Below are 22163 nucleotides of genomic sequence, written 5' to 3' on the forward strand. Positions count from 1 at the left end.
ATGAAGACATTCTGCTCAAAGTTCAAGATTTATCATCATTTCTCTGCCCCATATTATCTTCAAGGGAATGGTCAGGCAGAGGCCACCAACAAAATCTTAATTCGTATCTTAGAGCGAACTGTGGAAACAGGTCGTGACTGGCATGAGAAGATCCACGATGCACTATGGGCTTATCGGACCACCATTCGCACTCCAACGAATGCTACTCCATCAGAATTGGTTTATGGAACAGAAGTAGTATTGCCGCTACATGTTCAGAAGCCCGCTTTGAAATTTGCGTCACTGCTAGAATTACCCCTTGATAAATATTAGCAACAGCGACTGGTACAGTTCGACTTGCTCGATGAGAGAAGGCTGAAAGCAGCAGAACATGCTCAATCCTATCGCCAGAGAGTGGCCAGGCAGTACGCGAAGTCTGTCATCGAAAGAAGATTCAAAGTTAATGAGTTAGTGCTTCGATCCACAACCTATCTCAAGCATCATCCTGGCAGTAAATGGTCGCCAAATTGGGAAGGCCCATATGTCATCAAAGAAGCATTACCCCGTAACTCATATCGGCTCATCAACGCCGATGGGGTGGAATTACCAGATCCCATTAATGCTCGACACTTGAAAAAGTTCTATAATTGAAGCCTCTATTCTTTCTTTGTAATCTTCCTATTTTCTTTAAATAATGATCAAACTTTCTTTCCCAGTTACACTGGGGCATTTTTTTTAAAATTCGTCCTGTATGCAGGCAGGATAAACAATATTCTCATTACACGCATTTGTGTATTCATGTGCGTCAATTTGCATTCATTTACATCCAATTGCATTAACATTAATCTGGTCAGTATTGGGATTTCAACAAACCGTCCCATCACAATTCCTAATGATTCAAAAGCGAAAGATAATCGCCAGTACTGAACCAAAACCCAGCGCTCGAACTGGTATCGTTTCAAAATCCAATAATCAAACTAATACATTTTCAAAATCCAACCTTTTGAGTCAATCTTGAAAAACCGAGTTCCGACTCGGGTTTTTATTCAAATCATTTTCTTTTGTTGATCCGGGTTCCGACTCGAGATCTCTTTATTTACTTAAGTCCTGACTCGAGCTCTTCATTTTCTTTTGTTGATCCGGGTTCCGATTCGTGATCTCTATGGTTTATTCGAGCTCTGACTCGAATTCATCATTCTCCTTTCTTGATCCAAGTCATTTCGATCCTCAGGGTCTGTCAATTGCTCAAATTTGATATTTTTCCCACTAATTTCCAATTTAAATCTTTGGATCATGCAATTCTCCAATTCCGACCCCGGGGTCACCCAATTTCCAATTTCAATTCCAATTCTCAATTCTCAATTCCAAATTCTCAATTTTGACCTCCAAGTCATTTAATTTCTAATTTTCGACCTTCGGGTCACTCAATTCTCAATTCCGACCTTCGGGTCACACAATTTCGACCTTTTGGTCTATCAATTCCCAATTTCGACCATTAGGTCATTCAATTATCCAATTTCGACCTCCGGGTCATCCAATTTCCAAACAATCAATTTTCCAATTTCCAATTTCGACCTTTGCGTCAATCAATTTCAATATTCAATTTCAATCATTTTCTCTTGCGAGAGACCCGTTTAGGAAGAGTTCGAGGGAGCTCGTTCTTTTCGCATGCTATCCAAATTGTTCACTTAGCCCCTTTTCAGGGAGAGTTTTGAAGGGACTCGTGTCTTCGTGAACCGTTTGCAAAACAATTCCCAATTTCACCCAAGGAACCCTTTTAAAGGGAGAGGCTCGACGGAGACTCGCTTTTCTTGTAACCTCCCAATTTCATACTAGGCCATTTTCGTCATGAAGAACCCTCTTGTCAGGGAGAGTGTGATGGACTCGTTCCTTTCATGACTCAAATTTTCTGACCTCACTATTATCGGCCCATTTCCATAAGAGAAGCCTAATATTAGGGAGCTTTGACGAAAGCTTAATTTCTCTTCGAAAGTTCGTTTTGCAAACACCTCCTTTTCAGGGAAGAGAGGAGTATTTCCCATTTCCCATTCAGGTAAGGGCTAAGCCTGAGTCTCTCTTTTGGGGAAAAAGAGAGGAGAATTTTCGTTACGGATGTATTGAGCCGAATTTCAAATACTCACTTTCACCAAGGATTCAAGAAAATTTTGTCAATTTGTCACAGTATTTGTTGATTTCAGAATCTTTATTGCACAAATCTCTATCTCAATTTACCTTCAGCATTACTTCCAAAAGAGTGAAGCTTTTGCGAAAAGAGATTCAAAATTCATACCCTTTTTATTGGCCAACCAAAAGGATGAAGGATAATCCTCGATATGGCCAGAAAAGAAGATTCAATGTTAGTGAAAAGTCATAGATGATTGATATTGATCGCAGTCAATGGCACATCTTTAAAGATTATTATTGTAAAACGAGGCAGTGGAAATATCCTGAGCTCTAGAAAAAGAAAACATTTACCCAAGCCCTGTCTCCTCAAGCTGTAATTAAATATCCGCAAAAGGGATCTCTCACTTGTCGTCAAGATGAAGGCAAATTAAGCGAGTAGACCTCCGAGGCCAAAGAAGATTTGAAACATCTCCAAGATGACGGAGTTTGTGACGGATCCTTCCAGGGAAAGTTCAAAGCACTGTCGAGATGAAGGTAGATGCGATGAACCTCCCGACAATCCCCAAAAGATATTTAATTTCCGCTATCATCCAAAGATCTCTAACCCAAGAAGCCAATATTGTCAAAGAAGGATCGAAAGTTCTCCAAGTTGAAGGAGTTTGTGACGTATCCTTCCCAAAAGAGAGCAAGAGAGGAAAAAAGAAAGAGAGAAAAAGTCAGAACATCTCCAAAATGAAGGAGAATGTAATCGAAACCCAAAAGAGCCCAAAAGAGTGCAGAAAGATTATCATGAGAGAAGCTCCCAGGATATCAATCTGCCAAAATTCGTCAAGAATTTCTTTAAATTTGTGCAATTCTGTTATCAATATCCTTTCGTCAATTGCTTTCATAATATCAAATTCTCTTTCCTATTCATATCAAGGAAATTGATAACTTCCTTGAAGAAGGTCAATTGTAAGTAATTTGGGTTTCCAATTTCGATTCTACGAAATGAATCTTGTTTGGAGGTAATACTTCAGGTAGAAAAAGAAAGAATATTTTGCAACAATGAGTATCATTTTTCAAATACTTTGCATCAACAACAAAACTCTTAACATTTTGACAATATTTTCTAGCTATCTTGACGTGAAGTGAGAGCTTGATGTTCATTTTCGACACATCCTGACACCAATTTTAAATCCCTCTTAAGGACTTGATTCCTTCCTTTCTTTGAGAGCGTAAGCTCTCAGATTTGCACACTTCCCTGTGTCCCCACTGTCCCATCATAGACAGTCCCATTTCGATTCGAGGTCGAACCAACAATCATTTCTCGCAAAAGGCAATTTCAAAAGCTGATTTTAGTCTCAGCAATGAGACGCCCAAAATCAACCCCTCTTTCCAGCTTTAGGGACCCCATTTTCCTTCCTTTTGCAAAACCCCTGTCGGATTTATTGTGCAAAATCCAAAGGTTCCATCATGGTCTCTTCTTTCAAGGATTCCATCCATTTTCCGCCCGATCAGGATAAGGGTATAAACCTGAGCCTCCTTTGATGAGGTATTTCATTTTCTGCCTGATCAGGTTAAGGGTACAAACCTGAATCTCATTGAGATATTTCATCAAGAGTTAAAACTTGAGCTTCGTTCCATACGAAGCATTTTCTGTCCCATCCAGGTTAAGGGCAAAAACCTCAAATTCGCTCTCATAGAGCAAAATCTATTTTCTCTTTGTTCTCCATTTCATATCTACCATCTTCCTTGGGCTAATTTCTTCATACCCAGTCAGATCCTTCTAACTGGGGCATTTTTTTATAGCCCAAATTTGGCGTGTTTTCTTTGCCACTAAGCTCGGCCATAAGCCGGCTTAGTAGCAAAGAGGGGCATCTGTAAACACCCCAAATTTTCACTCACCTTCTTGACATCACCCTCAATCGGCACATTTCAGTTCTTCAGAAGCAATGAAGGGCAAAATAGTCATTTTTTTTAAGATTGAACCTGGCAGAAAGTCCTAAATTTCACTCTTGAGCCTCAAAATTTCTATATTTAGGTTCAGAGACATCTTCAAATTGCCAAATTTCAAAATCCTTTTTCTGGACAAAAAGCTAAAATTTCCAAGTCCGAGCTCAGAGTGACATTTCATAGAACATGTCTCTGCATAGCATTGCATCATTTCACTGCACAGCATGTCATTTTGAGATCCAGAACTCTTGATTTTCAAAATTGTCAATCCAGATGTGATTTTTAAACTTTTTCAAATTGATTTTTAAAACCCTGGGCTTTCAAAATTATCAAATTTTCCCATTTTACCGCAGGACTTTGAATTACAAAAATTTTCTCAAGAAAAAAAATCTGAATATTTTGGATATTGATTTTAAAGATTTTATCTCAAAACTTTTTGCAAAATATTTTAAATCTCTTTATAAATTTTTTTACATTTATCCATATTTTTGCCCTGAAAAACCAATTTTTCCAAATTCTTGAAAACAAATAATGTTTTATCTCGTATGTTCAAATAAATGGAGCGGGACCCGCCTTTGAACTAGCATCATACTCAGACTCTCAGGTAAGTTGTTTATTCTAAAGCAGGACCCACCCAAAGTTCATACCAATTTGCAAATTTTTCTTTTTTAAATTCTTATTTATTTATTTATTTATTTTTAGTGGGCCCACACACATGTGACACCCCAATTGAAAATAAAAGATTTTACAAAACAAAATAAAGCTTTATTTTCAAAAGGATTTTAAAAGTGGGTTGAGGTGGCATTTCCATAAAAGCCTCTCATTCATTTCAATATTCATTTTTATACTTTCTTGTTATTTGATTTGTTTAGAAAAAAAAAAAATTAAGAAGGGGGCAGCCTTAAATGGCACAGCCGAACTTCCCAAAAAAATAAAAAAACTAATAAATTTCATTTTTACCTAGAATGAAACATTCAAAAAAAAAAAAAAAACAAGATGCGCCCTTTTGAAAACGGCAGCATTGAAGTCCGATTTGAAAAAAATTTCAAAAAAATGATAACGGACCCTCATGAATGAGGAGGGGGCTGCGTTTGTTTTTGGAGAAAGGAAAGTTTTAAAAAGGGAGAGAGCATTCACGAGAGAGAGGGGAATTGAAATTTCTCTTTTGGGGGGTTTTTGCAGGAGGATCTCAAGGCGGAAAGGAGGCCGTTTTCACCTTCTTCAGCCCAGCCGCAGGGGAGCATCTCCAGGATCTGCGTTTCAACCATCTTCAGCCCTAGCCGGAGGTCTTCCACCATCAACATCCGATCCTTCTTCAGCCCCAGCCGCAGGAGAGCCACCTTCAACGTCTGCGGTTCACCTTCTTCAGCCCCAGCAACGAAGGACCTTCCACTTCATCCACTGCAGCCCATCAAAAGAAGAATCTCCATCCAGCGCCATCCTTCATCCCTCCTTCAGCCCCATTCAGAAGAAATCCAACGCTGCTTCCCATTCACTTAACCCAACCACAGGAGACCCACCACCGGGCGCCATCTTCACCTCCATTTCAACCCAGCCTATGATTGTCCAGCCCAGCACTTTCCTTTTCACGAAGACCACCAGCAGAAGATCCATCCAGTAGGTTCCTCATCTTTCTTCAGCCCCAATAGCAGAGAAAAACCTCTTCCTGCCATATACAAAGCCCTTCGGAAATAGAAGATCTGCAAAATTCCTGCGTATTGCCTTCCACCCAGCAGCATCTATTGATCCCTTTGGCGCAGGAGATCATCAGGTAACGTGACTCTATGCTATTTTTTTTTTTGTCCATGTCTTAATACGCCAAATTCTATTGCCGATCGTTAAAAGGGAGAGAACCCAATTTCGTGGACGCAGGAATATCTCTGAAACACATAATTTTGGCATAGTGTATAATACCATTTTATGGTATTAAAGCCACCGTTGTATAGTGTAAGCGTGTGGTCCTTTTGAGTTTTTTTTTTGTGAATCTTGTAATCTTCCTGCTAGTTATCTTGTTGCTACTCTGCCACACTCATGGTGATCTGCTGATATAGCCTGTTCTTTGCGCTGATTCCTCAATAGATCCTGTATGGTGTTTACTGATTGCCTTGTTACTGCTCTGTTCTGCTATGTTTGCTGTGTTCGAGTATTGCTCTCTTTCGGTCTTCTCTACTCATGGCTGGAAACAGCATTATAAACTCCAACAATGAAGGCCAAATCAACCTTGATTTCATTTCTTGGTCAAAAAGCAAGACCTACTTCTGTTAGGTTGGCTTATCTCCTCTCTCTTTGGACCTCTTCACAACCAAGTAGTTAGCCTCACTACCTTTCAGGAAGTTTGGAAGGCCCTCAAAGATCCATATGCGGCCCATTCTAGATCTAGAATCAGTCAACTAAAGGGGCAGTTACAGACCTTCACCTGAATTCTCATGTTCCTGCTCTGATTGGTGTTGTGAACTGCGACTTTCTGAGGCAGATTATGGTGCAGCTGTTTTTCCTGCTGAGATTGTTTTAGCTGGACATATCCCAGTCGTATATGATTGGGTCTAGCCGAATTAAGGCTGATCTTCTGCAATAAAGTTATACGAGTTCCAGGAAATGTGACTTATTACATTATTTTATCTAATATCCACAATCCAATGCCTGTACTTATTTTTTTTTACATATCACCCATTTGTGGTTTTATGCTTTCACTTGGAGCACCTGCGTTGATCCCATTATCGTGAATACTACCCATCTTAGTATTTTGTCTTTAGCTACCCTAAGTCATTAGCTTATATCAATTTGAATGAATGTCTAAAATTGAGATGGTTACAGGGGAAATTGATTGACCCTCTTGATAAAGAGTAGGATGTAACGAACCATTTTTTTTTTTTGCAGTAGTACAGTCATGATAATGTGCCACGTTCATGGATGGATGTTTTAATATCCATTCGTGATTTATGGACAATCTTTTGCAGGCTTGGTTATTGATACATAGAGAAGTTCCATACCCAATTCTATTGCAAAATATGTTGTAATTTAGTAACTACGGCTGTGTAAAATCATCTACAGAAACTGTGTATACCCATATTTTCTGATTTTACACATTTTGTAGAATTTCCATTAATGCATATATTTTCTCATTATATGTCTATATATATATGTATATCTAGGTATATCTACCTATATGTATACGTATATATGTATATATATATATATATCTACATATATATATACTTATATACATATATATATATATATATATATCCCTTCATGAGCATTGGTTATCACATATATTTTTCTTTTCTTTTACTTTTTGTAAATATATCGTCATTATCATATATCATTCATCATAAATTCAAGTATTTCTACATTTACATGTATATCTTCGTTGTATATAGTATATATACCCATTTTCTTGGTTGTCTTGTTCTAATGCTCATTTTTGCAGGAAAATCTAGAAGATGTTGATTCCTTGGCTTCATTTCATTTTTTTTTTCTTTATGTTAGCAATGTAACAATCCAATGTAAACCTTGGAATAAGATTTACTTTTACTGCTTAGATTAGGCCGCATCTCATATAGTTTGATTTCAGTAATATCCTGATTCTATGATGCATATATCTCAATTTTTCAAAATTCACCGTGGATGAACACGAATGGCACGTGCACCAACTCATTGAGAGTTGATGAACTCGGTGGAGTCCATATTTATGGCCCTAGTCGAAATATGGACGAGACCCAGATCCATCATCTTTCTACCAGTCACATTGAGCCTACACTCTTAGGCTATCTTGAAAATGCACCTCATATTTCCAATGTTTTCAAAATATTGGGAATTAACTCAAATAAATCCTGAATATATTCATGGCTACAGTCAGAATATGTGAAGGATTTACTTTGGCTTAATCCACATTTTTCCAACAAATTTTTCAGAAATCTTTTCAAAGTGCATTCATTCATTTAAAGCATCTGCATCATCTGTGTTTTTCCTGATTTTCTCAAGAAATTTTCACTTCATGGAATCGATTTCTCAAGAAACTATGATGATATTTGGAGTTGGATTTCCCAAATCAAAGTTTTCCTGTGATTTTCCTTAAAAAATTATTTTCTTAAGATCCATTTTCAAAGGGAATTTTCATCTTTCTCAAGAATAAAAAGCTGATTTTCAGATATTTTAAAGATAAAATTCTCAGGATTTCAATTTCCTAAGTTCTAAATTTCCTTCTCCAATGAATTTTCCTATAAATTTTCTATCCTTTTCTTAAGAAAAGTTCTCAAAGTCCGAGTTTTCCCGACAAGTGCTTTCCTTTTCAAATATTCATCTTTTCTCAAGAATTCCTTCAATTTTTCTGAGATTCTCCTTTCTTCATGATTTTTCCAAATCTTTATAAACTTTCTCAAGATTTCCTCGAGACTTTCATTTCTTCATAGTTTTCTAAGTCTTTATAAATTTTCTCAAGATTTTTCCAAGACTCTCATTTCTTCATTGTTCTCCAAATCTTTATAAACTTTCTCGAGATTTCAAACCTTCTTCGTCTGAGTTTCCTGAGAGATTGATTTCCATCTTTTTCCTGAGAAATGTTTTTCAACTCCAAATGTTTTCTAAGCATACATCATATCTTCCAATTTACATTTTTTAAAAATCTCATAGCACATTCTTGAATTCTCTGTGCATTTAGGATAGAACACGATTTCGGTAATTTCACTAAGTCAAGCATAATTTTGGCCATTGGTTCGATTACCCCTGTTAAAGGCGGCAGGAACGGTCGGACCTCGTACCGATAGGTCGAGCCCCATCCCATGGATTTTCCCACAATTTTCAAAACGGAGGCGAGTATTTTAAAATAATTTCCAAAATCCGGTCAAGTTTGAATCGCGAAAGCATTTCCCTCTCTCTTCCGTAAGGAAGGAAAAACGGGAAAAATTTTGCGACAATAACAGCAGCACCATCAACAAGCATGTGGCTGTCATAACGCAGCAGCTGCTATCTTCCTTCATTTTAGCAGGACCACCTTTTTGGGCCTGCTATGTGCTAGGTGTGTGACTAGCTATGAACTGTGCTACGAGTGCGTTTTGTCCAATGCAATTGGCGTAAAAAGGATTATGTATGCGCACAAATGACCAACCCATCAATTCAAGTATTTTGATGCCCTATCAAATGACCTTTTTATAAGTATGGTTTTTACATTTTGAGAAGGCATGTCTAGCTGAATATGGCACTTCACTTATTGTACCAGGCCACACACACACTAACGCGTCGCTACAACACAAATTTTCATGATACTTTAAGCAAGTCACCATGAGCTATGTGTTTCAAGATTTTGTAACAAAGCGCGTAATAATATGTTAAACCCATCAATACGGGTAATGTGAATGCCTACATCTCATGCGTAGGTTTGAGTGGCATAGAACGATATATATATATATATATATATATATATATATATATATATATATATATATATATATATATATATATATATATATATATATATATATATATATATATATATTCGGAAAATGAATACCTGGTTACACACCTTCAAGTAAAATGAGGTTTTACTTGGTTATGACACCCTATCGAAGGCTTCTAAATGAAATAAGGGTTTTGCATAGTTGAGGAGCCATTGGCTCAGGTCTAATAAAATAAAAATAGCGATGGCAATCCCTCTGTCATACGTAATTGACAATATGACACTTTGTTTAATGCCTTTCATAAGTTAAGGCTTTTACGATAGTGAGAAGCTGATAGCACTCCTCTTGCCATACGTGGCATGGCCCAAACTACGTATTTATATACGTAATCGTCACAAGTTAATGATTGCAAGATATCATAACAAATTACGTAATATATTGATAAACCCATCAATATGGGTAATGTAAATGCATATCCCTGTACATGTGTTTGTTTTGCTTAGAGTGCGAATTGTTGCAATTGATGCCTTCTTGAATATCTTCAAAATAAGGTTTTACTTATTTATGAGACCCATGGCATATATCATCGAATTAATGCAATCATCATATTCGTTATAATCAAATGAATGATTCAGTTTGACAAGGTTAGTGCATGTCTTCCCTTAGTATGAAGGGAGTTTGAGGCACTTATGGATAATCGTTGTCTTTTGAGACTTATGCGACCATTAGAACTCCTTAGCGAGTCCTATTGCGGGCAATGGCCCCACTTAGCGAGATGAGCTCGCTTATGGTTGAGAAACAGGGTTATGAACCCTGGCACAACTTCTGAGTCACGCTTTACCGTGACAAAATGCTTCTAACTGTCTCATCATAGTGTGCAATGTTTGTATTGACGCTTGACTAGTTCTCGCACTTATGACACGGTGCACATACGTGTCTATTGGTATCTGTACACAATTCACGAGGTTACATCAATAATTTTATGTTTTGTGATGCATAACTCTTCTTGTAGTCGTGACCATCATTGGTGGTTCTTTCTGGGCCTAACCCACTTGGTCCAGGGGATTCGGTCCCAGCAGTATGCGGGTTGCGGGACGGTACAACTTGTTGTCCCTCTCTGCCTTTTTCTTCAATTACACCCTTGCAGCAAATGGTTTGCTTCCACCTCGTCGTGGGTGCTGCCACAGTTCGGCAGCATAGCCCAAGCCAGGCATGCATGTGTGCGCTTAGTGCCTTTTTCAACAGTGAGGTAGGTAAGGTTGCCGACCCTTTTTTAGAACTGTTCCATCACAGCTGTTGGATTCTTCCTTCCTATTTGTCTGATTTTTCCATTTCGATAGAGAGCTCTAGACTCCAGCCTATGAGGCTGCACTAGTGCCTGTGACACAGGACCTGATGATCCTACTACCTAGGTTTGTACCGTTGTCCAGACCAGCGGGCCACGTGGACTCACGTGGCAGTAGCACCTTTGTTGTGTTTTGGAGACTTCGTACCCAAGTTGTGCAGTTGCAGCACTTGACCGCATTCTAGTTGGGGGGTGCTGCGAGTTTTGGGCCAAAGCTTGGCTTTTCTTGCAACCAGATTTGTTTGTTGCTGCTGCGGTTTTGGGGTCGCTAGCGTTCGGGCTTCGTCCTGGTAGTTTCGCCGTCCTTTGCATTAGTTAGCTAGCTGACTAGCCGTACTCTCCAATTGCATGACATAGTTGCCACTTTACCCTTTCTCAACGACTGTCTCTGTCGCCGCCATGATAGCAATAATAAATAGTTAAATATGTGTTTTATTACGCATGCAATGTTATGCTAAATGCATTGGAGTTAGCACCCTATGCACTTTGAGGTTCGCCTAAGTGTAATGTGAAGTAAAGCTTGATATGATACGATTCACTATAATCGTGTGCTTAATGGCTTGCACGAGGTTAGATTATCCGAATGCTTTGGTTCGATGATTTGAACACCTTGTCTCCACCTAAGTGTTCATGACACTTGGCTTTTGTACACTTTTCGAGGTACTTGTCCCTCGTTATATAATTACGGGATTCATGAGATTTAAGTGTTTGTACGACGATACCTCGTGTATCCATGTCATAGAACTCTTTGGTGAGTTTCTCGGGCTGTAGACCCACCTTGCGAGACGAGCTCGCTTATGTTAACGATACATGTTTGTATGCGTGTGCACACCATGTGATCTGTTCGAAAGCTGACATTACCCTGGCCAAATGTTTCTAACTGTCTCATCATGAGGCAAGTTGCTCGGCAATGTTGAATTAGCTTGTTTGTGTACTTGTCGTATTCTGCTCATGCATGACTACTCGCACTTGTTATTTACTCGCTAGTTCGTATTAATACATTGAGTTATGATGCATGCTCACACTGGATTGCTCAGTACATACTCGTATTGTTTTGCCTTGCTTGTGGATATGCGAGGGCCCTTGTTAATGTTTTAGAGACAATGCTCCGTATAATGGAATTTTGATGAAATGTCATATGCATGTGAATGCGTATTTTCTTATACACTTAATTGTCTCTCAGAAGTGAAATATGTCTCTGTACTTATATCTGTGCAAATGTTAGTAATCATGTGATACTTCTACACTTTGCACTTGGCACATCCTCACACGGCTACTGAATAATGCGTACCTTGAGGAGGTACATTGCTTGAGGCATTGGTAAGCGCACTAGGTGCACTTACATCAAGAATTAAAAGAAAGGAATCTGAACACCATAGGGTATAAATGTAAATGACTTGTTGTGGGCTCAGTTGGAGTCCTTGGGCAGTGACCCTTGTGTTGTGTATGGCCTCCTGTGTGGTATACTCTGAATAAGAAATAAATAACATAGTGTTATGACTACTTTCACGAGCGGTGTGCTCTGTTGGCCGTGTGAGGCTGAGCACGTGAATGGGCAGGCCAAGTCCTTGTTTTGCATACCCCACGGGGACCACTAGGCAAATTCCTCATTGTGAGGTATGAATGAACATGAGCCTAAGAAAGATAAACCTGCTTCGCCCCATTCACAAAACGGTTCACCTTGGGAGAGGGTGAATGGTACAACCCTGAGTGACTAAGTCGTTACTACGACATGTGTTTTGATAGGAGTTGTAGCGTCTTTTGGCCTCCAGTCACAAAGAGTCAAGGAGGTCGAGGTTACCTATTTAGGACCTAACTACTGCAGTAGTATGGATTGCAATCCTTGCCTATGCGAGTGTTTTCTCCTAGCAGTGTGCTGCTCGCATGAGGTTGACTCGGTCTGTAGCTTCCCCAGTTACCACTCTATTATTCGAATAACAGACGCCGGGTGCATGTCTCATAGAATGCGAGGTTCCTTTGCGTACCCGAAGGAGTAATCAGAAGAACTTGAAGACTAACCAATGAACTGACTTACTGTAGTTGCTACTGGTTGATATTTTGAAATGATCTTTTTAAAACAATTATTTTCAATAAACTTTGGAAAATCGTCAACCAAAAATATAAAAACCGACTTTCCACAAAGTGGTAAGTACGGGTCGAATCATCAGGGAACAGGAATTAATCACGATATTTCTAGAAAATTTAATTTATTAATGACAAATGTCAATCTACAATTATAAAACTAATACAAATACATTTAATCACTAAAATGAAAATAAACAAGCAACTATTTCTTCTGCTCCACACCAAGGGTATTTCCGTCTTTTCACCAATTATTCGCTCCTCACACTTGGAAAACAACCCTGGAAACTAAATATGCTTTACAACCTAAAAATGCAGAAAAATACAAAGTTAGTATTCTATTCTAATAATGCAAACAGTAACTCAAACTAATTCTAATTTTACGAAAATAATAAAACAAATGCTACTTATCAAACAATAATTAAATAAAATACTAAACTAATTCTAAAATTAACTAAATTACTTCTACTAATGCTGTAGGATGCTTATGCAACTCCTACAATGCAGAAACTAATGAAAACAAGTCTAAAATGCCGAAATTAAGAAAATTACGAAACTGCCCCTAACTAGTGTAAAATAGAATTCTGACAGGTTATCGGAAAACCACTGTTTGACAGAGCAAAAGAGGTCCGATTTTTCCGAAATTTATTCTGTTCTGCAACTGACAAATTAAACAAACTGACAGTTTTTACAAAATGGAAAAACAGTATCTGGAACTCCAGATATAAGAGTTTCAAATCTGGGAAAAATCAGGATATCGAAAGTCCTGTAATTTGAAATCCAGAAAAAGCGGTTTTCGCAAAATGCTTAAAAATCATACCAAATCAACTCTGAATGAGCTGAAATTTGGTTTGCAGTCAAATAACACGTCAATAAAGTGAATAGAATAAAATTTTTTGGAAAACACAGAATTTTTGCACAGAAAATACTGCTGGTGCGACAGGGCAAAAATCGGTTTTATCTTTGAGTGCACTATTCACTTTATGAATCTATTAAAACACTAGAAAACGTAATTCAAACCTAATGCAGTCTAAATGACACTGTATCACAGTGTATATGCAGATGAGTATTACAAATATACTAAATGCACGATGAACAAAACACGATAAGCAAATTATGACTACAACTACGTTAACTAACGATGCAAATACAACTATGCTAAACAATAAAATGCAATCCGACTACTAAGTTAAATAATATCTAACTACCAATCAAACAATCACAAAACACATTTCACACATACGAAACAAATACGATATACGTACACACACTTCTACACTAAAACTAAATTAGTTAAATAAACTAATTAGTATAAAAATCAAAAGAAATAATACTAAATGAACTTAATTCACTAAAGAACAAAGGTTAGGGTTAGGGTTCACTCGATTGACTCAACGAAGCTTGGTTTTGGCTTGGGTGAACTTGGTTTGGATTAGGTAGGCTCGAGCTATGTTTGACTCGACTCGGACTAATGTGGATTCGGCTAGGCTTAGCCTAACTAGTTAGGTTCGGTTGACTTAGGTGGACTCGGTTTAGCCTTAGCTAAGGTTGGGTTGACTTGGTTAAGGTTGTCTCGACCTCGGTTTGGTCTTGACTTTGACTTAGGTTGGACTTGGACTTGACTAGGCTTGGCTAGGGTTTGGTCTTAGTCTTGTACTTAAGCTAGACTCGGTTTTGACTAGGTTAGGTTGGATGTAGACTAGGGTTAACTTAGTCAACTAAGGTTCGGGTTTACTTAATTGGAATCGGTTTGACTTAGATAGGGTTGGACTAAAGCTTGACTAGGATTAGGTCTAGGTCTTTGACTAGGCTCGAGTTGGGTTAAGTAGGGGTTAGGTTTGACTCAACTAGGCTTGACTACAGTTGGGTCTTGGTCTTGGGCTCGATCTAGGTTTAAATTAGGGTTTGACTTGGGCTAGGGTTCAAGTTGACTTGGACACAAGGCTCACCTAACTAAGTCAACTAGGTTAACTCGGTTAGGGTAGGTTTCAATAGGTGGACTGAGGTTGACTCGACCTAGGTGTGGTCTAGGCTTTGACTTAGGCTAGGCTAGGTTTTGACTAGGTCAAGGGGGTTTAGACTAAGGTTTGACTCACTTAAATTGGGTCGATTAAAGTAGCAACCTCTTAATTAACCTACAATTAATCCAAAGTTCACGATTTTAATGGAGAAGGTTGGGAAAATAAAGTAATAATGGTAAATGCTCAAACTTTGAAATAAATTGGATTCTCAAAAACCGTCCCACTTAATGAGGGAGTTACTTTCCTTACTTGCTTTTAAAGGCCTCTTTGGAAAACAAAAAGTCCAATCTAGAAATCCCCAAGTTTTGCTTTTCAAGATAGAATTGAATTGCCTTTAATTCTCTATGGAAATCGTGGAACCTAGATTGAAATTTTTGTTTAATTCCAAAAACACTTTCCAAAGTTAAGGAGTAACTCCTTCTTTAATGCCCATTCAAAAATTCAAATCTTCTTTCAATACCTCACACGATTTTTGAAGAATTTCCTCTTTCCAAAAGCTTTTCCCCAACTTCAATACATTAATTGACCTCCTTCCTAAAATTCGACACCCCTAATTTAAGACTCTATAACCAAAGAATTTAAGACTCACCTAGGTAATGAAAAGGCCTAATAAAAAAACACGACTTTCTAAACTTAAATGCTGCCCTAATTACCAACACCTACTTAAATGACCCCTAAAAACGGCTATGAGATAAAACCCTAATACATTGAACCTAGACACATTCCTAACTCAACTAATGGTAGTTAATAATTTCAAAAAAAATTCGACCAAGAGCTCCAGGGGAGCTCTAATGGCTGCCGCCCCTCCTTGGGGAAGAAGAAGAAAAATAAAAAAGAAAAAAGAAAAAAAAACTTAAATTAAAAGAAAAAAAATGACTTACTAAGGAACCAATATTTTGATAAAACTAAATTAAAATATAATGAAAAGAACTCCTAACTCCACAAATGCAAACATGAACAGCTATATGCTGGAATTTATTAAAAATGTAAAGAAATAAAAATTTGACCCTTTGTAATTTTTGTTTTTCAATAGATCTAATACACCCAAAAAACACAAGAATGCTAAAAACGATTCTCTAAAACAATCCGAAAACAAGGAAATGACTTAACACGAATTTCTTTCTGCTGTTAACATGCAAAACCTACAGCAACCCACACAATTTACTAACCTAAAAACACAATTTTTACTAAAATGCGAAGATCGGCTAGAATAAGTCTAGCCGAATTTTTTTTCTTTTTCAAAAATGATAACTCACAAGACACAAGCACAACCCACGAATGAAATGAATGAAAATAAACTTTTATAATTGGATTTTCAGCAAAGCAACTCAATACACACGCTGGACATGAAAAAAAAATTTGAAACAAGAATATTTTTGTAAAAATCAAGAATCGGCTAGAAATACTCTAGCCGATTTTTGTATTTTTGTTTTTCAATTGAAATAAAACTTGCAACCCACAATCCAACGACTAAGATGAAATGAAAAGAGAAATTTTTTTATTAGTTTTTCTAAATGGAATTTCAGTAGAACAGCCCCAAGAACACCTATGAAAAAATTGAAGAATCGGCTAGATGAAGATCTAGCCGATTTTAATGAAAAGGAGGAAAAATCTAAAAAAAAAAATCGATTTCAATGAATCAAGCAAACACATAAACCTACTCTAACGTGATGGCCTATGCACGAAATCTAATCTAAGGTTGAAACAAAAAGAAAAATAAGAAACACACAGAAAATAAAATAAAAAGAAAACCAACACCCAATTCGGTTTTAGCTAGAAGAGAAGGAAGAAGAAGACCTACCTTTTGGAAGATCCGACAACCAGGGGGATGAAGAAGAGCGGACCGTGGCTGGAGATGGACGTCCTACACAGTTCGAGAATGCTGTACTTCACCAAAAAATGGCACCTTTGCAGTTGCTACACGTTGGAGATCCACCGAAGATGGATTATGCGGCGATTCTCGATCAGAGGGGGTAGAAAGCCGGATGGAGGTAGGGCCGGCTCGCCTTGTTGGTGTGTTTCGCACTCCCGCACAAGGTTAATGGTCTCCACCTCTGCTACACCTGCAAAAATACAGAAAAGTGGTGAAAAGACAGCAAGGAACAAGAAAGAAATGAAAAGAAAACACAAATGGGATTGAAATATGCTTGGAAACCAAGCATAGGCCGGTCTTCAATGGCCCAAACGTGTAGGGGATGGAGGGGAAGGAGTTGCTGGAGTAGATTCACTGCAAGGGGCGTCCAAACACAGCAAAATACGCCTAGGGTTCTTTAAAAAAAACTATTTATAGTTTTGACATTTTTCAGAAAGAAGGTTAAAAAAATAAAATTTGCTAGGCGCCACTTTCTGGGGGGTTTTCAGAAAAACTTTTTGAAATGGATATGGATAGGCGTGTGGGTTGGGTTTTGGGCTTCCTAAGAGTTGATCCAAGGTCCAATTAACCTAAATGGGTCGGATATGGATCCGATCCACCTCGAAATCTGTGCCCAAACACTGAAATAGCCATAACTCTCTCATTTTAACTCTGATTTTTTTGAAATTCGAACCATAGCCCCTTACTATCAAAACACATCTAAACATGGGTTTAAAACCTTAAACTTGATACAAAATGCATGAAAAACTTGTTTACATGATGTGCATTTCATGCATCATCAAATACCCCCATGCTTGAATGTTTGTTAGTCCCTTAACAAACCCTGATTATGATATGCCACAGAGACAAAAATTGCTAAACATGAATGCATAATACTAACTCACTTTCGTAGGAATCACGGTTGCATTTAGCATATGCAACAAGCCCTTTAAACCCCTAGCTTACACTAGTGGACGAGTAAGGTCTCGTGAGGGTTTGCAGCGATGCTACCCACAAACATCAATGAAATGCGAGGATGATCTTTCAAAAATATTAGGCTCTTAAGAATGCAGTTGTAATAAATATTTCATGTAATTGACATTCTCAAAACAAGTTTAAAAATCTCATGCCACCACAGTAAAAATTCTTTTCCTTCACTTTTCTAATATTGTAGCTAGTTCATGATTTTTCTCTGAAAGTCAAGTATTCTCATGTTTTACTCATTTATTCTCACTTGTATATTTTCTGCACAGTAATGCACATATATGCCTAAGCAATGAAAATTTTCTCATTCAGCACATTCTTTTTCTTTTATTTTCACTCTTTTTTTTAACTTTTGATTTCGTGCGCAATCTTCTCATCTGAGCACTATTTCGAATAGTCAGTTTTCGTGACCCGTGTAGCGAGCTTTGGGTCAGTGACTCCCAAGCCGGCCGACCTTAGGGCACTAGATACAAAGTATCCCTCGGACTTAATTGCTCGAGTCACTAGACTTTCTATTCTAATAGTTTACGTATAGTCTTCCTCTCATCATGTGCAATGTCTCTATCTCTTAGGCTTTCTATGCAGTCCATGTAACAAGCTTTCGAACCGGTGGCTCCCAAACCAGCTGGCTTTGGGGCACCAGGTGTAAAACACCCTTCAGATTCTACTTACTCGAACTACAAAGGCCACAGATATCGACTTAGACAAGAAGATGATCTCCTTCGTTATCCTTTTCATTAAGATACTCAAACATTTCATCTCATGTCTGAGTTCCACTACTAGGATTCACGAAGACATCAACAACTAAATGTAGCTCTATTCTTTTAAACTCATTTTTCAAACACATCTTTCCATTGCTTATTTCTTTCTCAAAACATACTGTGCATACTTATACAAAAGTGATTCAAAATTTTCTAACAATCAAATACTATCTTTTCTTTGAATTATCTCATAAACAACTACTCTATTTGACTCAGTTCAGAAAATAAAATTTTTTTTATGGGGCTTAAAAATTTATAAACTGTTAGATTATGTCAAAAACAATCATATATGCTACAACTTATTCTCGAATGCCTACTTTAATTACCAGTCAGAAACAAAATTTTTGAAATTTCATGCATCTAAACCACCCCCCCATGCTTGAATGACACTGTCCCTAGTGGCATACAAAATAAGTAAAAATGTAATGCACATGCACACTAAAAGACATTAACAAAAATATGGGAGAAAGGATAGATACAACCTGATTTGCTCTGAGCTTCTGAAGTTGAATTTCATCTGATCTTTGAATTCTTTGAAAGCTCTTCTCTGTACCTGGTAATTCATACACTAAATGTTAAATTCATCCTGCATACATCAAAACACAAGTTAGCACATGTGAAATGAAATACTGAATAAAGAAAAACACTGAAATGAAAAATAAATTAATGTACATATGATACATCCCTCTGGTCGAATCCTCATGCCTTCGTGAGATGCACTATCTCACACTCACCATCCTGCAAGGCATTTGAAATGAATGGCTTCAGTCTTTGCCCATTTACCTTGAATGTACCTTGGGTCATAGGATCGAATAATGTCACTGCTCCATGGGGAAATACTTCTTTCACAATGTACGAACCTGTCCATCTCGATCTTAACTTCCCTGGGAATAAATGTAAACGAGAATTGTATAGCCACACTTTCTGATCTGGCTCAAACACTTTTCTGACAATATGCTTATCATGAAATGCTTTTGTGCGAGCTTTGTATAATTTGGCATTCTCATATGAATCATTCCTAAGTTCCTCTAATTCTGAGAGCTGCAGTGCTCTCTCTTTGCCAGCCTGGGTGAGGTCAAAATTCAATTTCTTGATAGCCCAGTACGCTCTATGCTCTAGCTCGACAGGAAGATGGCATGCTTTCCCGAATACAAGGCGATACGAGGACATGCCAATGGGAGTCTTGAATGCAGTTCTATATGCCCAAAGTGCATCATCTAAATGCTGAGACCAATCCTTGCGGTCCGGGCGAACTGTCTTTTCTAAAATTCGCTTAATCTCCCTATTGGACACTTCAACCGGTCCACTAGTCTGCGGATGATATGGTGTGGTGAATCTATGATTTACAGAATATCTTCTCAGAAGAGAAGCTATCTCTACATTCCTAAAATGCTTGCCACCATCACTAATCATCGCACGTGGCACCCCAAAACGACTGAAAATGTTGTGCTTAATAAACTTAAGCACTACTCTATGATCATTGGTCTTGGTTGCCACTGCCTCGACCCACTTGGACACATAATCAACCGCCACCAGAATGTATAAATTTCCGAATGAAGGCGGAAATGGTCCCATGAAATCAATGCCCCAAACATCAAAAATCTCGACTATCAAAATCAGAAGCAAGGGCATCATGCCCCTCTTGGACATGTTCCCAATCTGCTGGCATCGCAGGCATCGCCTACAGAACTCATGAGCATCCCTGTGGAGTGTGGGCCAATAAAATCGTGACTGCAAAACCTTTGCAGCCGTCTTCCTACTACTAAAATGCCCTCCGCAGGCTAATGAATGGGAAAAATTCAGAATGGACTGGTACTCCTCCTCCGGAACACATCTCCTAATGATCTGGTCTGCACAGTATTTGAACAACTCTGGTTCATCCCAATAATAGTGCCTCACCTGAGATAGGAATCTCTCACGCTCATTCTTGTTCCAATGCTCAGGTATCTGCCTCGAAACCAGATAGTTCACAATATCTGCAAACTAGGGTAACTGCGATGTACTGACTGACATGATCTGCTCGTCGAGGAAAGAATCATTGATCGGCCTCTGATCCTGCGTGGTCTCCACGATCAGTCTGGAAAGATGGTCTGCTACTACATTCTCGCTTCCCTTCTTATCTCGAATCTCGAGATCAAACTCCTGTAGTAGTAGAACCCAACGAATCAATCTCAGTTTGGTGTCTTTCTTATTCAACAAATATTTTAATGCAGAATGGTCAGAATAGACAACCACCTTCGAACCGAGTAAATAGGACCTAAATTTATCCAATGCGAAAACTATCGCAAGTAGTTCCTTCTCTGTCATAGTATAATTCATCTGGGCATCAGACAGAGTTCTACTCGCATAGTAGATCACATAGGGCTTCCTATCAACGCGTTGTCCTAAAATAGCCCCCATAGCATAATCAGATGCATCGCACATAATCTCAAATGGGAGAGTCCAATCTGGAGGTCTCAAAATAGGTGCAGTAATCAAGGCCTCTTTGAGAATCTCAAAGGTCTTCATACAATCCTCACCGAAATCAAAGGGCTGGTCTTTCTCCAATAAAGTGCAAAGCGGTCGAGAGATTTTGCTGAAATCTGTTATGAACCGCTTGTAAAATCCTGCATGCCCTAAAAATGATCGAATCTGCCTCACAGAGGTGGGTGGAGTCAAACGAGAAATGGATTCCACCTTCGCTCTATCAACCTCAATACCATTCTTGAACACAATATGTCCTAGCACAATCCCCTCCTGGACCATAAAATGGCTCTTTTCCCAACTCAGGACGAGATTGGTCTCCGCACACCTACTCAGTACTCGAGCAAGTTTTTGGAGGCAATCTTCAAAAGAAGAGCCATACACTGAAAAGTCGTCCATAAAAACTTTCATCACATCATCAATCATGTCCGAGAAGATAGCAAGCATGCACCTCTGAAAAGTAGCCGGGGCATTACAGAGCCCAAAAGGCATACGTCTAAACGCGAAGGTGCCATAAGGACATGTAAATGTGGTCTTCTCCTGGTCATCAGGATGGACAGCAACCTGATTGTATCCTGAATATCCATCTAGAAAGCAGTAGTAGCTCTGCCCTGCGAGTCTTTCTAAGATCTGATCAATGAATGGCAATGGGAAATGATCTTTCCTAGGTTCCACATTCAGCTTCCTATAATCGATGCAGACTCGCCATCCTGTAGTGGTCCTCATCGGAATTCTCTCACCCTTCTCGTTCTCAACCACAGTGAGTCCTGACTTCTTCGGCACAACCTGAATCGGACTGACCCACTGGCTATCAGAAATAGGGTAAATGATTCCGGCATCCAACCACTTCACTACCTCTTTCTTTACCACTTCCTTCATGTTGGGATTTAGCCTTCTCTGCATATCCCTAAATGGCTTGACTTCCTCATCACAATGGATTCTATGCATGCAGAATGAAGGATCAATCCCCTTCAGATCAGCAACTCCCCAGCCAATCGCTGCCTTGTGCTCTCGAAGAATAGTCAGCAGTCTCTGTTCCTGCTCCTCAGTGAGCAAGGACGAGATGATCACAGGCAGAGTCTCATCATCTCCGAGATAAGCATACTTGAGTGAATCCGGTAAGGGTTTCAACTCGAGTTTCGGAGGTGACTCGATCGAAGACTTGGCGGGGGTCTCCGCAAGTGGTGGAAGAGGCTCCCTGACAGCTCCCCAAGGTGGTCT

The sequence above is a fragment of the Nuphar pumila genome, chromosome 6, assembly GCF_984573655.1.
Source record: "Nuphar pumila chromosome 6, dmNupPumi1.hap1.1, whole genome shotgun sequence".
Taxonomy (NCBI): Eukaryota; Viridiplantae; Streptophyta; class Magnoliopsida; order Nymphaeales; family Nymphaeaceae; genus Nuphar; species Nuphar pumila.